The following is a 15848-nucleotide window of genomic DNA, read 5'->3' as shown; positions in this document are numbered from 1 at the left end:
CCTGCTCTTCTACTTCCCATTCCCTATTCGACTACACCTTGTTTTATAAATTGTGAAACACGTGTGTGTATGAGTGTGTACACACACACACCACAACGCAATCTACAATAAAGTTTAAAAAAAAAAGTAGCGCAGCGCGCACGCGGCAGGGTGCCGTCCGTGGCACTGAAACAACAACAGCCTTTCGATTTTGTGCTGTTGCTTTCCCACGTAGAAGCAAAAGGAGACCGCACCACAGTACACACCTTTACAAGCAGCGGTACGAGCATGCTAAGCAGCTTCCAAACGAGATTGTACGCTCTCGCTCTCTCCCTTGCGCGCGCGCGCGCGCTGTTCGATCGTGCCCGATCGCGTTCTGGATGAATGAAGGCAATGAATCTTTATGTGGTTATGTGTGTGTGTGTTTGTGCCCTAATGACATTTGCAAGCTAAATTGAAGCTGCTGCAGGCAGTGTAGAGCAAAAAGTGCACCCGCTGCCGGCATTGAAAGTTCTCGCGCAATTACTTCTCTTTCATACAAAATTGATTTAGTTTGTTGTATCCGCAGTGTTGTCTTTGATGAAGCGATTTATTTTTACAGCGGCTCGCACACGCACACACGCGCGCGCTAGCGCTGCTCTCTGAGGTGCGCAAGCGGCACTGCTACGCGCACGCAATGGACAAGCTTTTCTTTTTTCTACACTGTGCTTTATATCGCTCGCTCTTCCTCTCTCTCTCTCTGTGTCTTTACGCTTCGTTCTTTGCGTCGAGCACTGTTGGAATCGATCCGCTGAAGAGAGCAGGAGGAAAGGGGAAGGTTTAATATCGGTTTATAGTTTCTAAACAAGTTTTATTGCCCTCCTCGTCACTCGACTGATGCTCCAGCTCTGTTTAGGCTTTCTCTCTCTCTCGTTGCTTCCTCTGCTACCTTACTGCATCGTTGAACGTTTGTTCTGTGCCTTCGCGCCAATTGCCCGCGTAGTAGCGGGACATCACCCTTTTGTACACTCTCTCTCTCTCTCTCTCTCTCTCGCTCCCTCTCTTTCTCGTCTCCCTGTCTTTGTCTCTTCTGCTGGTCTGGTTTTACCTTTACGCGGTCTAATTCATTATCGTGGCCGTGCGCACTGTGCGTTGGATTATTTCAACAATCGCGACCCTCTCTCACATAATACTGCGCTTATATTAATACGGCTTCCTCTCGGCCTTTTTTTTTTCTTTTCATTTTCCTGCTCGCACATACTCGGTGCGTTCGATTTGATGTAGATGCGCGTAGATGCGTGTGCATGTGTGTGTGTGTGTGTGCTTTTATAATTAATTCCCTTCTACACCCTAGAATGATCCTGCCACTGCCGTTAACGATTCACCGACCCATTTTGTTCCATTTCTATCTGCTACCTTTCTCTTTCGCTCGCCTGGCTGTTGGCTCGATTTCGCTTCCCTGCCTTCTGCCCTACCTGCAGCCAAATAAATCCTGCGCCAGCCCCATAAACGTTTTACAGCTTTCTGTCGATCGTGTCGAAGACGGAGCTGTTTTTTTATTGTTTGATTTTAATCGCAATATTATGCAGCCAGCAAAACAATAATCGTCACCGGGGGGAGAACCAAACACACACAGACAACAGTGGAGCATTTTTGTCAGCTGGGTTGCGCTGATCCTTTTGGCTGCGGTACTAGGACAACGCTCTCTGTCTTTTAAAAGCAGCACGGCGTACGGACACAGTTGTGGTGGTGGTCGGTCTGATTCTTGATTGCGTAGCGGGAATACTTGTTTGGATGCTGTGCGGTGGATGCTTTCCTGGCACAGAGCTTTTCGTGTTTGCCTTTCGGCTCGCCTTAGCCATGCTCTCCCTTTCGCTCTCTCGTTTCTCGTCTCTTTCTTTCTTTGGATTGAACGATTAAGCGGTGACGCTCAGGTGGCTTAGATTGCGTGTACGGCGTGCTAGAGTGTATGGGTGACGCAAAACGGTCAGTGGTGTGCGTTTGTGTGTGCCGAGCATTACGGGAAAGGCAAATATACACACAACAAAAGGCACACGGAACGAGATTTACATGTTCCCAAACCAGTAGATGCGTTTGGGTGCGCGAGCGAGAGACAACTTGTGCCCTTCCCGCCGTCTCGTTGTGGTGTTTCCCTGTTTTGGACCTCTGCGCTTCCGCTCAGCCCCTTTTCGTCTGGGCAGACGCGTTTTCGTCCTAATTGCTTTCATTATTAGGACGAGCGAGCCGTCGACAAGACACTCCAGACAGTCCCTCCGTGTGCCACACAGTAGATGAACATCCAAGGCAGCAACAATTAAAAACCAAAGTTGCAGACAGTTCGGCAGGTCGAAAATAAAAGTTGTATTTTGCCCCCAAAAACCTGCCAGCTTTGTATGTGTGTGTTTGTTTGTTTTGTCGCAGTGATCTTGAGCCAAGATCAATCCGTGAAAGCTTTCGGGAAAGCAGCAGTCTAAGTGTACAAGTTAAAGCCAGCTCGGTTAGAGCCAATGTTGCTTCACGTCAAACGGAAATTGATATCCCTGCTGCGGGGAGCTTTTAACAAGATGTGTACACACACACACACACATGCACTAACTAGTTGAATGTGTGTGTGTGTGCACAGCAGCCACATTTGAAAAGCAATCAATTTAGATTATTTTTTTTCTTTTTTGGACCAAAAGGAGCACACGGACTTGATGCGTTTTGATGCGCCTTTTTTGTTCCAAATCTCTCTCTTTCCTTTCTACTGTGTTTGTTTCCTTTAATTTGCACACACACACACGCGCACAGACACACAGGAGACAGTTGATTGGGTTCGCCGTTTTAATTAGCACGGTTCGCCGCGACGACAGGCAGCCCCAGCCACACATTAAGCTGTCCCTTTGCTAAAACTGCTCGGGTTATTATTCAATAGCCCGGTGGTGGTGGCGGTGGTGCTGGTACTGTCTGCTCGCGCCATTACAAGCAAATGTACCCGTACGCGCGCACACACACACACAGCCACACAGAACATAAAATCAATCAAAAATGACCGTCGGGCTGGCTGGTTTTCTGTGTGTGCATTTTTGGTTGTTTTTATTTTCCGCCCAGTTTGTTTCTGTTTGTTTGTTTGATTGTTTGTTTTGGTGTTTTAGGCGTTGTTGATGTTTCGTTTCTCTTTCGCTGGCCGCCCGTTGTCCAGCACAGCAGCTTCTCGCTTTTCACTTCTTGTTGCTGTTGTTTCATTGGTTTTGCACGTTGTTCCGCCTGCTGGAAAGGCTCTTTAATTGACACCCGCAGGGGGCCTTTTAACCGCTGCCCCCCCTTCTCATTCATTCAAAAAAGCACGCACACACACACACACACCATTCTGCACTAGAGTTGTTGCGCATTTAAAGAGAAGTTGATGGTTGCGTTGGGGTTGGTGGGTAGGTGTACACAACAGCTAGAAGCATTGGGGCGGCTGCCTGTTCCACCTCCTCGACCTGACCAAGCGACACTGACCAACGGGCGGGCGCGGTTCGGGGCGAAGGTGGATGGGGGGTGGGGCGGGGGATGGTGAGATGCGGAAAAGCAGCAACAATAGTGACAACAACAACAAAAACACACAAGCCGAACCGAAAGAAAACGCTTTCCGTCGCACCCGGGTAAACACACATACACCGCACCGCAAAAGAAAGAAGAAAAAAAAACTAACAAGGCCCGCAGGAAAACACACAGACACACACTTTTTGGTGACGGCCAAGCGGTGGGATGGGATGGAAAGGGGGGGGGGGGGGGTTGGTAATAAGAAAAAGTAACACACACACACACACACTCGCTTGGGTAAGACGCAACAGCGGCGACGACGCACCGAAAGGTACACGCTACGGGCACAACACTCGAAACGCAACTAAAGCGGGAAGCCAAAACGCAACGGCTCGCGTACGGGCTCGCGCAAGCAAACAAGCGCGCACACGCGGCACACACGGGGCGGGTCACTCAATAGCGAGCGAGTGAGTGGCTGTGCGGGCCGGGCGCTCACCAGCGCATAAAACGGCCCGAGCTCACTCGGACGGCGCGCGCTTGTAGCGTTTATGGTTATACCGTTACCGATTCCGTGACGCGTTAGAAAAAGAGAGAGAGAGGGAGAACGAGAGAGCGAAAGGGAGATAGAGATTGCGTGAGTGTGTGTGTGCGCGAGCGAGAGAGACAAGCGAGTGTGAGCGACTGCACGGAAAGGAGAACGCGCGCAGAGTAACAAAGAAAAGCAAAAACACCACCACCACCACCGCTCGGGAGAAATACAAAACGGTCGTTCGGGTGGAAAATTTTTCCATCACTCAGCAGACACACTCACACAGCCCAGGTGATGGAGCAAGCAATAGAACCGTCCAGAAGACGCACACTTGGCTTGTGTTCGTGGAGCGAACGAATGGAGCAGCACCGAACTGGACGCACTCGGGGAGGTGCTGTGTACATCTCTCTCTCTCTGTGTGTGTGTGTGTTACTTTTCCCAACTTTTACTCCCATTTCCTTCCCCAAACGGCAGAGCGAACCGAACGAAATGACGACAGTGCGGCGATCGCGGCGGGTTTTCCCGATGAGTTGCCACCGGGGTTTTTTTTTTGTTTGTTAACCCGTTCGAAATAGGTTTGGTTTCCCTTTTAAATTGTGTGAGTATCGAATGAGCGAAAGAGAGAAAGAGAGAGAACGCGAGACCCTGTCGTCAACTGTAAACTTCGTTGCCAGAAACGGGTCCCGAAAATGCCCCGAGAGAGGAGAGCAAGCAAACAACCAAAAAAAAAAAAAAGCAAACGCAAACGACAAAACTACAACAAACCGGCACCCAGCCAGTAGAATTAAATGCAAGTCTTCCCTACCCCCTCGCCCTCACAGCAACGACACAGCGGCCGTTTGCAATGTAAAGAAGTAAAGATTTGTTGACCAGTCGTGGTGGTGGTGGTGGTGGTGGTCGAGCGGCCGCAGCTACTTCTATATCGTAAGATGCGATCACAGTTGTAATGAAACAAGTGGTGAAAAAGGAAGAGAGAGAAAAATAGAGAGGGAAGGAGAGAGAGAAAGAGCGAGAAGCGTGCACTTGACTGATGGTTGCACGATGACCATTAAAACAAAACACCGCTAAACGGGGGTATTATTATTTTATTACACAAAACACACATTCGTGCGACAGTGGTGTGTGCGTGTGTGTGTGTGTGTTTAGTAGATAAGCGGGCCCAGTAAGTGCGCTTCTTCTTCTGCTTCTTTATCTACGGCTTCTAGGCTTTACAAACGTCAACCAAAAATATAAAAAAAACACACACACCAAATGTGATTCATCTCCTCAATTGTTGTTTATTCGTGGAGATAATCAATATCGTTGCTTCTTCCCGCTGATGCAGCGGTCGGCAAACTTTCGAGGTACAGAGCCAAGTCTTGTACATAATCGAGAACAGTGGGCAAGGGAAAAATGCTCCTTCATTTTTGTGATTAAATAATTTCATTATAAATGTTGGAAACAAAATAATTGGTTCATGACATCAAGCAATGATATCGTTGCTTCACTGTAGTAATACCATACCAGGAAGACTCGCAATTGGTAATTGACATTATTGATTTCATCATATTATTTATAAATATTCATCAGTTGAGAATTGGCAGAAGTGTGATCAGTCAAAACTAAAAAGCAATATCGCTTTTTTGTGACCTCCTCATTCCCTGTCCCAAACATTTTTTGGAAGGATATATTCTTGGATATATTCTAACTTTCCAAATGTTTCACCAGCAAGAAATGCCATGGCATCTAATTGATAACTAATTCTTTATGAATACGACCTTTGACCATCGTTGTACCTGTAAAAATCAACAGTGTGTAATCATAGCACTCATAAAAATAACAATGCGAGATTTTACCTTGAGATGGACTATAGTGATAAGTCTTTCAATCCCTATCATTAAAGACTATATTCATGAAATCCTTAAACGTTTCCTTAACCAATATGGACAAAACTTGTCGAATTTTCATGTGTTTATCTACACTCATGCTAACGTTGATTGCAATTTCAATAATAGTATCCCATGAGTCAGTAGACCAAACTTTACACCTCTTTCAATCGAACTTTAACCGTAATGGCCCTAAAAAGTGACTTCGTTTAGAAGCGTGCGCAACCAAAGAACGGAACCCAGTGTCTAAAATGGACTCTGTGCGGTAGTTCGTGGACATCAGATTACTCTATTCTGGTATCTGCAACATCTTGGCTCTATTATACAACAAACAGAACATCGAGAGAAACCCTTAGTTCTAAATAGTCGAGGACCCTGAACGACAAGAAGCTCCAAAGCAAGATGAAGCCCGAGGTAAAAGTGGTTACATCGCTGTTTTCGCTTGGCTGTAGAGGTCGATGCAACTGGCCAAACAGTGAAATAGTACCTGGGAAATATGTAAAAATATATGAAGAAGCACCAATTGCGCCCGCTGGGTTTGCAATGGCGTCAATACTCAATGCGATCATTTTAGACGAATTTCGGCGGATCTTTGATATGACATCCTAGTCCGCGAACTTGCGCCCAACATCTTCCTGTGTTCGATTGAGAATTTCTGGATCAACATGATGGGAAACCTTAGCTCCAACAATTTCGTCGCGAAAACTGAATAAGAATTGATAATAATCGAAGAATAATCGAATTGAATTTTACCTTTGATTACGGACCTTGCCGACCGCTGCTCTAATATGCTAACCCCTACAGTGCCGAGCCAGCGAGAGAGAGAGCTATATAGAGCAGCGTTAATTGATTATTACCGGGTTCTATTAATTGGCTTGGTTGTTGTGTTTAGAGGGGACCTCGAAGCGTAGTTGCAGGAAATACGCACGCATCATCATCGAACGAGAGAATACACCAGCACACCAACCAAACAAACACGCAGAGAGAATCAAAAACACTGTCGCGCGCGCGCTTATCTCACCACCGGACGGACACGATATGGGGATAATGAATAGGGTCAAGCAGCAGCAGCAGCAGCAGCAGCAGCAGCAGCAGCAGCAGCAAACGTGCCTGCCGCTCTGCCGATTGGACTGTGAAGCGAACGAGCGTATGCATCGGTTAATTGGATAAAGTATTATTGCGCGACGCCCCGTACCAGCGGTGTACGCAGGGCTTATCAACTGCGCTGCTGCTGCTGCTGCTGCTACTGATCATTTGCTGCGCGTGGCAAATGGAGCAAATTAATTTTATTTGCAATCATACTAAGCCACTTCTGTGCTGTGAGTGACGATGAAGAAGGTTTCGGTCGCTGTACGTATCCGTGGGATCAATCAATGTTTATTACGTTCTGAATCGTATCGGGATGTTGCTGAGTTTATCCTCTTCCACCTGTACCGAGCCTCCTTGCGGGGCTCAGCAATGGTCACCGACAAGCTTTTATTGTGCTTTTGTTTATTTTTCTTTGTTTATCTATTTATTTATGTATTTATTACAATTAAGCTATCGAGCCTCCGTGGTGTACCTACTCAACTTTAATCCGCAACATAAAGGCAATAGAGGATGTAAACCCGTTCCCTGCGTCTTGGAAGCGGACAACGTGACGACAATGGCAACCAAAGCAAGAGTGCAGCAGTTAGCCACTGCTTGGGCGCGCGCCAAACGCGTTTAGTTTTGGCTTTGCAATCAAACTGCGAGCTGCTGTCGGTTTTGGGCGCCCGAGAGTGGCGTGCGTCTACTAGTCTCTTTGGGCTGTTATCGCCAGCGCTTTCACGTGCTCCCGCACAACCAAACCGAACCCAGGGACAGTAGTACCGCGCACCGAGCCCGGCAGACCTATATTTAAACGGCCCTTTTGCCAGCGCAACCTCCTCCTTCTCCTCTTTCTTCTTGCGCGTAATATTCTGCGAACGCAAACGGTTCATCATAGGGCGGAGCGGTGACAGCAAACCCCGCCGTCACTCTGGGCGGTCGGTCCCAGCTGTTTGTATGGGGTGCTCTCGCGGATGCTGGGTTGCACTCGCATGAGACACGACACCCTCGCTGCAAGTTGGAAGAAAATACGCAGCAAGAAAAAGAAAAACCGAAAAAAAGAAAAACAAAACAAATGCACTAAGAAATCCTTTCACACCCAAAAAAAAAAAACAAACCGGGAAGAGGCATCAAAACGCACACACACACACGCATAGGCAGGTTACACGTCACTGCCAAAAAAGAAGGAAGAAAGGAAAAAAACGCTAATGAAGCGGGTGCAACAGTGAAACCGGGCGGAGGGCAAGGACCAGGCGCAGAAGACGCAAATCGTCATCGCCGTCGCCGAAGACGACGAACGTGTACGGGTGATGAAGAATTATTTAGCAAACAGCAACAACAACACCATAAACCCCCATTTGGATGCTGCGACTTGTTGCCTTCTCCTTCACACACACACACACACACACGCACACACATACATTCACACGAGCACACTTACAGCAGACACTGTGAATTCTCTTTTTAATGCTCGACATCTTAAAATCCTCCACCTTCTGCTCCCTCTCCATCCTTCTCTTCCTCCGGCTCCGTCAAAGCACGCCCTCTCTCTCTCTCTCTCTCTCTCTCTCTCTCTCTCGGTCTGGGATTCAATTTCGCCATAACTTTTGCTCATTTCGCTTTTCGGGTGATAAATGTTGGACGCGATTTGCCCGCCGCCCCGAACCCGAAACGGAGGGGGCAAAAGGAGTAAAACACATTTAAAAAAAAGGCAGAAAAGGAAAAAAGAGCTAGAGAGACACACACTAAGCTGGCGGGAGGCCGTGGCGAACCGGGGGGATGAGGGAGGAGGTGGTTTCAGTTTTATGAATGTTTCGCTCGGAAATTAATTTCGAAACCGAGGAGGGTCAGATTAAATTAGATTAAATTAAAGTGTCCAAAAGTTCGTGTTTCCCGACCCCTGGAACCAGTTATGCAAAAGGGTGAGAAGGGTGGGTGGGTTGGTGGAGGAGGTGGGGAGGGGGTCAAAGCGAGGGCGAGAGGGAGAATGGTTGAAACTACTGCTGTTCGGTTGCTGGCGGCAAGTCGCTGGGCCGGCTGGCCCGAGAAAGCAGCGTGGCGAGAAGAAGGGAGATAAAAAGATTATGACAAAAAAATCACACACACACACATACAGAGTCACACAAACTAATGAAAGGATGCTGCGAGGAAGGCAAACGAGCGAGGTGGAAAAAAGAATGGTATTGAAAACTTTAAATTAAACAGCAGAAGGGCAGTGAATGATGGGGGGGGGGAGTCAGAAAATCGAATGAACGTTTGAGTCGCACACTAGAACCTCCAGCGTGTGTCTGTGTGTGTTTTTTAAATGTGTGGAGCATTAAAATAAAAATAAACCCTTCACTCGACCGTGCGCAATGAACACAAACCCTCAAGGAGAAGAAGTAGTGCAATCAAGCAAAACAGCGAAAGACACCACGCTGGGTGGTTTAGGGGAGGGAGGGGGGGGGGAATGTGTACACGGTTTTACAAGCAGTTGTACGTGTGTGCGTGTGTGCGGTAGTGTGTGCAATAATAAAAGTTTTATTCTTGCAGAGGCGCACTGTTGCAACCAGCACCAGACGGCGACGACCAACGGTGAAAGATGTTTGAAAGAGCGCTTTTGTGTGTGTGTGTGTGTGTGTGTGAGAGAGAGAGAGAACGTTTGGGAATAAGAAAGAGAGATAGAAAAGATCACTCCGACTGCTCCCCGCCGAGAAGGATTGAGAAACCCTGCAGCCCGACCCCACGCGACGGGAACGAGATGCTGCGACAGGAGGAAAAAACCAAACCCAAACCGAAAGGAAAGCATTGCCCCCTCCCACATATACCCCCTCCCTCCCTCCCTCCCTCCTCTCCCATCAACAGCTTAACAGCGCGCTTACATACAAACAGCATCTTGACGCATCATCGCACGTTTGTGTGAAACTAAATCACGGATTCACGTCGAAACCTTTCGTCGTGCTGGACGTGTATGTGTGTGTTTGTGTTGTGTGTCTCCCGAACACAAAATTCACTCCCCTTAACCGCCTCCCCCCCCTCTCCCCCACCTTGTCCCAAACGCCCGTTTGAAACCAATCTATTAAAACCGTTTCTTCCACCTGGTTCCTTTTATTTCGTTTCCGAAGAAATCGAAGAAGAGCGCACTCACACACACACAGGTACACACGGTGCGGCGCGTGAGCGCAAAACCTGTTTCAAAAATAGAAGAAGAAAAAACCCTTCCTCCCTTCCCTGATCCCCCCTCTGCTGCCCATCATTTACAACAGGCAGGCTGCGACGATCGTGTTTTCGGTTATGGGAGTTATACTTATTCATATTTGTGTGCGCACACCACGGCAGTTTGTCTGTGCCGGTGTATAGGTGCGCCAGTTGGACAAACGCGTTTGCCTGGGGGCGGTTGGGGACGGCCGATAGAACACGATGAGCTAACACGAATGCAGTGCGCAGAACGATCAAGACGCAGTGCACGCTCTCTCAGCACCACCGCACACGATAGTCGAAATGGTGGACATAAATCATGCATTGTTTTTGTTCGCAATATTTAAAAAGCAAACTGATTTGCTGAGAGTAAGATAGTTGCTTTGTATAAAACAAAATTTCACTCATTTGTGTCCATTAGTTTGGGAGATACGATGATTTAAAAAATGGAAAATCTTATAGAAATTTAATTGCTGGTGACAGCACTACCAATTAGTGCTGAATCAAACGGAAAATCCAGTGTTTTTTCTGTCAAATTGATTTGAAAAGGCTTTATTTTTTTCTCAAAACAAACTGCAACGTGAAACGCAAGAATGCAGCATACAATTTAATAATGAAGTCAACATATTATTCGGTGCATTATTGTTGTTAATTTACTTTTGACGATGACTTGCAAGGTAGCTCTTCTGTAATGTTTCACTATTTCCTATTGAACTATGTTATTCTCGCACTTTTTACAGTTATATTTAAGATAAGACAAATCCGTAACAGAAGTAAAATATTGTTAATTAATAGTTGTCTTTGATGAAGTTTAGTGCATGCACATACTAACTGACTTATTTAATGCAGTTCGTATTGCACTTTTTGTTATTGTCAAATTTTAACAAAAACCTAATAAATTTTGCATTAGAGGAGAAAATATTACTTTTATAACATATTAACTGTTAAAATTACAAATTCGCATACCTCGAGTGTAGAAAACTGGCGTCACTCGGTGCAAGACGCAACATGCAATTCACGCGATTTAAAAAAAAACGAATTAGTACTAAAATCGTAAAACAACACGCTTTCCGTACCTTTAACTTGACAGAATGCTTTAAAAAAAAACTCCGTTTGAGGTAATACAAAAGCATTCAGCTAAACTTTCACTGCATTCAGCATTTTTTCACTGTAATCTATTGCATCTGTAGTTTATTGCATTAATTTGTTGTTAACATTTAATTACAAATTCAGCTGTCCCTAGCTTTCTCTTTTTAAGTTCTAATCATTTAAATAAGAACAGTTTTTGTACGTTTTTACTATTTCGCTTGCAGGTATTCGAATGTTAGAAATTATCAATTATTAAACTCCACTGCCTGTTCTAATGTTTTGCTACTGTTGGCATAAATTGATATATGTCCACCCATTACTCTGAGAGGAACCACTGTGCATCACGACGAGAGCGCGCCAAAGAGGGACACACACACAAACACTCGAACGCCAGTGGTTTTTGTTGTTTGCTCTAGTGTACGAGGTGGTATTGGGAGAAGGGGAATTTAAGTCGCCGTGCCGCAAAGCCCCAAGCGCTTATCCCGGCGAGATGAGCGTGTACATCACACACACACACACACACACACATCGCTGCGATCAAATGCGATCGTATCGCTACGCTTGCTACTGTTGTCGAGCGGAGAAACTCTCTCTCTCTCTCTCTCTCTCTCTCTCTCTCTCTCTCTCTCTCTCTCTCTCCCTCTCTACCGTTTGTAGAGAATGAAACTGCCGGATGCTGTCACCCAGCTGGCAGCTTCCCAGGGGCCCATCGATAGGGATATATTGATTAAAATGATCGATTAAGCTCGGCACGGCGTGAGAGCACCCGCAACCCAGGTGACAGCTGGCCGGCTGAACTGACAGTACAATACGACAATCGACGAGAGTCTTGCGACATTCGGAAGCAGTCAACTCCAGCACGTTTTTGGTTTGTTTTGAAACCAATTACATTCGGGTTCTAGCTTAAAGTTTCGTCTTCACCGTGAATCGGTTCCTTGGTAACGTCAGCATGGTTACAAGATATAACCGGTGGAGCAATCTCAATGTGGAAAACGGGATATTCTGCCCTCCAGGATACTTATTTTCCGGTAAAGCATGAATCTAGGGACAGCAATAGCTCGTCTGGGACGGGAATAGCTGTGCAGCATCATTGCTATGGTTCTACAGAACAGATTACAGCCCGGACAGGCTGAGATGGGGAATGTTGCTTTTATTGGCTACCGAAATTCACACACAAAGAAAGGGTGAAACGCCAAGCGGGGGAAACATGGGCACGAGATAAGGTTGGCGGAATGCGTTGAGCACTAAAATATAACCAAAACTGCTGAAAAACAAAGTCGGAAGACTCGTGCACATGTGCGCTGGGTCTACAGCGAACGCTCGGCAACACTCCACTCCACTCGGGGGTTGATTGTTTTGACATTGTATTTTTATTAGAATTTTTGCAGCCATTGCATCGCTCTCCCCGTTGCCGTTGCCGAGAACGAGTCTGTGGTTTTACAGCTTCTTCGTCTTCTTTTTATTCTGTCTGTTGTGCTTTGCCACATTGTGGCGTAGCGCAAACGGCCCCGGTGACGGTTAGGCGCGTCACTACACGTGCGTACGGGGCACTGGTGAAGCGACTCCCGTCTAGCTGTAAGCTGGAGTCGTTCGTTCCAGACGACGAACCGAACGCGGGCATGAGTGTACGCGTCGAATATTTGCACGCTTTCCGCGCTCAATCACGTCCCAGTGTCGGTCGGAGTGCTACGGGGCCCGAGCGCGACGTGCTGTTTGTGGCCCGTAGGTGGGTCAGCCAGATGCTAGATCTACCCCCGGACAGCACGCGAGACACGCCGCGCGGGTGCGGGTGTCGCATAAATCGCAACCATCGACCGATCGACCGATGGGGAGGAGGAGAAGACAAAGAAGACAAAGCGAAACGCGCCACAATCAAAGCATAACAAACTCAAAGCCCAGCACACGTGGCCGGCCTGGAGCACACGTGGGTCGCGAATGGAGATTCTTGAACGGAGCTGGTGGTTAATCGCTTCCGTCCACTTTGTCTGCGAGCTGCACGGTACGGCCACATGTGCGTTACAAGGGGCGGATGACTCATCTGGCCTGACAGGTCGGCGCTTTACCACGTGCATGCGTTCCCGTGCTAAAACGGTTCGCGATTAGCGAAACCATCGTGGCAATACTTCAACACGTGTAGGCTGAAGTGACTTAAGGAGGAAGGGGAGTAGGGGAAGGGTGTTGGTGGAAAGAGACCTACTGGTAAGGGTGAAACAGCAGATGATGAAGATTAAACGATTGGGATTGGTAAGAAGTCAACTAGGGATAAAGCAAAGTCTCAATAAAAAAATAGCGTAAACACTTTTGCTTTAAATCCGGTTCGAAGGACCAAATGTGTCGATGGAAAGCGTAAATGATCTACCATAAACGCATATACTTTACTCCTAAGTTAAGAGTAAAGCGCAGCTGGTGATGCTGAATGTGGGATAAAGACTCGACTAGCTTTTTCTGTTCTGGACGTATGCGGTGGTAAAAATCCGGCTCGAAGGACCAAAAATTGAAGTTGAAAAACGAAATAAATGAGCCAATAAAAAGTAACCAAGCTCTACGCTCGCAGTTTTCTTGCCAAGTTTCGTTGCTCTAACAGTCATCTCGAACAATACCCTCACAGGTACAGCACCTCCCAGTCCCATCAAGAATGAAGATGTGCAACAAGTGAGAGCCCATCCCCTTGCAACCACCGAGCGCAATAAACGATTATTGATGGCTGCAGTGCAAATGAAAAAGAAAAAAAAAAGAAGATGGCAACGATACCAGCCTCCGTCGGCGGCTGATGTGGGAGTCCGTGTACCGAGGTGGGTCGCGTGGGCACTAACCAACGGTTGTGTCTCTCTGCGGGTAAAAAGTACGACAAATGGGAAACGGCGAAAAATAAAAGGCGCTCCAAGCGGGTGGAAAGACATTGAAGGGCGGCAAACGCAGACGACAGCAAACGAGCACGGACGCCCTCTCGGAGGCGGTGAGTGCATCGTATACTCCTATTACAGTTTCCCCCTCCTTGAGTGACGGGCGGAAAGGCGAGGGTGGTCGCCGATGGAAGGCGCGAAAGCCGGCACCACTTGCGGCCATCCTCGGCGGTATCCTCCATCTGGGCCCTCTTTGCGGGTCTTGTTCTGTGGTTTGCTGCCGTTTTGCTTTTCTCCTGTCCTGCTCTTGTTTCGGTTGTGCCCTGGATGGCAATGCGGATGGCTTTGTAATGCCGGGGTTTTCGCAAACAATGTTCATCCCTCCTAATATTGACGCCCGTGCAAATCGGAACATTTGGAAAGCACCAGCTTTAATTGCACTGCTCAACTAGGCTCCTATGAAGAATAACCCTAGCAAAGCGTTTGGGCCGAACAGGCCCCCGGGGTCGATGACCACGGCACACGCGTTCGACAGGGAACAGCTATCGATTGGCCGCTGACTGAAGCCTTCGCCAACGGTTTGGGTTTGTTTAGTTTTTGTTGTTAGCTTCGTTGCCCAACCCGATGACCCGTGGAGTGCTTTCTTCGCCTAGAAAAAGGCGAGGCGGCGGTTACCTTCCTGGAAAGCGTATCTACTTATCTCATCGTTCAGGGAGGGAGAGTCGTCGCGCGCACCCGCGCGATATGGCCTAGCCTAGTAGAAGGCCTCGAGAGTCATCGTACCCCAACCGGCGAGAGTGTGTGTGAGAGAGAGAGAGAGAGAGGAGTTGGGGAGGCAGGAACCCGATCCATCTTTAAGGGTAGGTTTTAAGAACAAAACGGGCGAAACACATCACACCGAAAACTGGTGGTAAATGGTTTAAGGTGGCGTGAGATCGAGCGCGTCAGCCGATATTCGATTCGGTTTAGGTAAAAAAAATGGGAAATCTACACACATTTTCTCTTCTTCTTGGAGCCCCCGGACCCTTATTCGCGCCCAATTCTATCGGTATGTTTTCTGCTTCATCTTCTTAAGCAGTTTTCTTGATGGCACACAACAACGGATTACGGAGTCATATGCAGGCGTTATACAGGGCCTTGCCTTCTTGTAAAGATGTACATTGTAGTAACACAGTACCTCAAAACAACAAGAACTATATTTTCCACAATTTTTCTTTACATGAGGGAACAACAACACCACCACATGACATTGACAGTGTACCTGGATTGGAATTGAACCTGTCCTGCAGTTGGTGTGCACGAACTGACGCCTCTATCCAGTAGACTATCAGGTCGCTGAGGTTAACGCAGTGTAAAGTTCAGTTTTAACAGAAATTAACAGAGACTCATATACTCGGGCATACGGCCATCATTCTAAAGGCGAAGTTGAACTCCTATTGACAATGCCCCGTGCCTTCCCAACCACACCTTAGTATGCAAACGTGTGAAAAATACGACCACCGGTCACTATCGCTCGAGTATACGCAACAATAAAGCCCTCCCCCTCCAACCCCCTTAACCTACCGAGACAGTGCAGCAGATCCGCCTTAAGCCGTTCATCGTACTCACCTAGAACGAGAGGAGAAAGAGTAAAGAGAACAGCGTTAAACAATCGGCCAATGACGCGCGCGTGCGTGTGTTTGAGTGTGTGCGATGACAGGGAAAGTCAACCGCTTGCGATAGGAGACAGAAGAAACGATAGGAATAAGCTAAATAAAATAATAATAACAACACACACACTAGTAGTTTTGTGCGCCTCTGCTCGGTAAAGGT

The 15848-nt window shown here is 47.4% G+C and overlaps 1 protein-coding gene across 19 annotated transcripts in view; it reads right to left on the bottom strand.

Moving 5' to 3' along the window:
* The window catches only part of LOC121594019 (protein scalloped), a 103941-nt gene that overhangs the window by 37251 nt on the left and 50842 nt on the right, over nt 1–15848 (bottom strand). The window contains exon 1 of one of the 19 annotated variants that reach the window (XM_041916973.1): nt 3791–3868. The exons of 1 other annotated variant lie outside the window; for it this stretch is intronic. The gene's annotated coding sequence lies outside the window, so the exon portion shown is untranslated. Of the gene's footprint in view, nt 1–3742; nt 3869–15848 lie in introns of those variants that run through there. 17 more of the 19 variants (XM_041916907.1, XM_041916899.1, XM_041916890.1 and 14 more) reach the window with 17 other exon arrangements.

Source organism: Anopheles merus, chromosome X, assembly GCF_017562075.2.
Source record: "Anopheles merus strain MAF chromosome X, AmerM5.1, whole genome shotgun sequence".
NCBI classification, from domain to species: Eukaryota; Metazoa; Arthropoda; class Insecta; order Diptera; family Culicidae; genus Anopheles; species Anopheles merus.
Note: the sequence above shows the minus strand (reverse complement) of the source record. Positions and strands in the feature narration are given on the sequence as shown.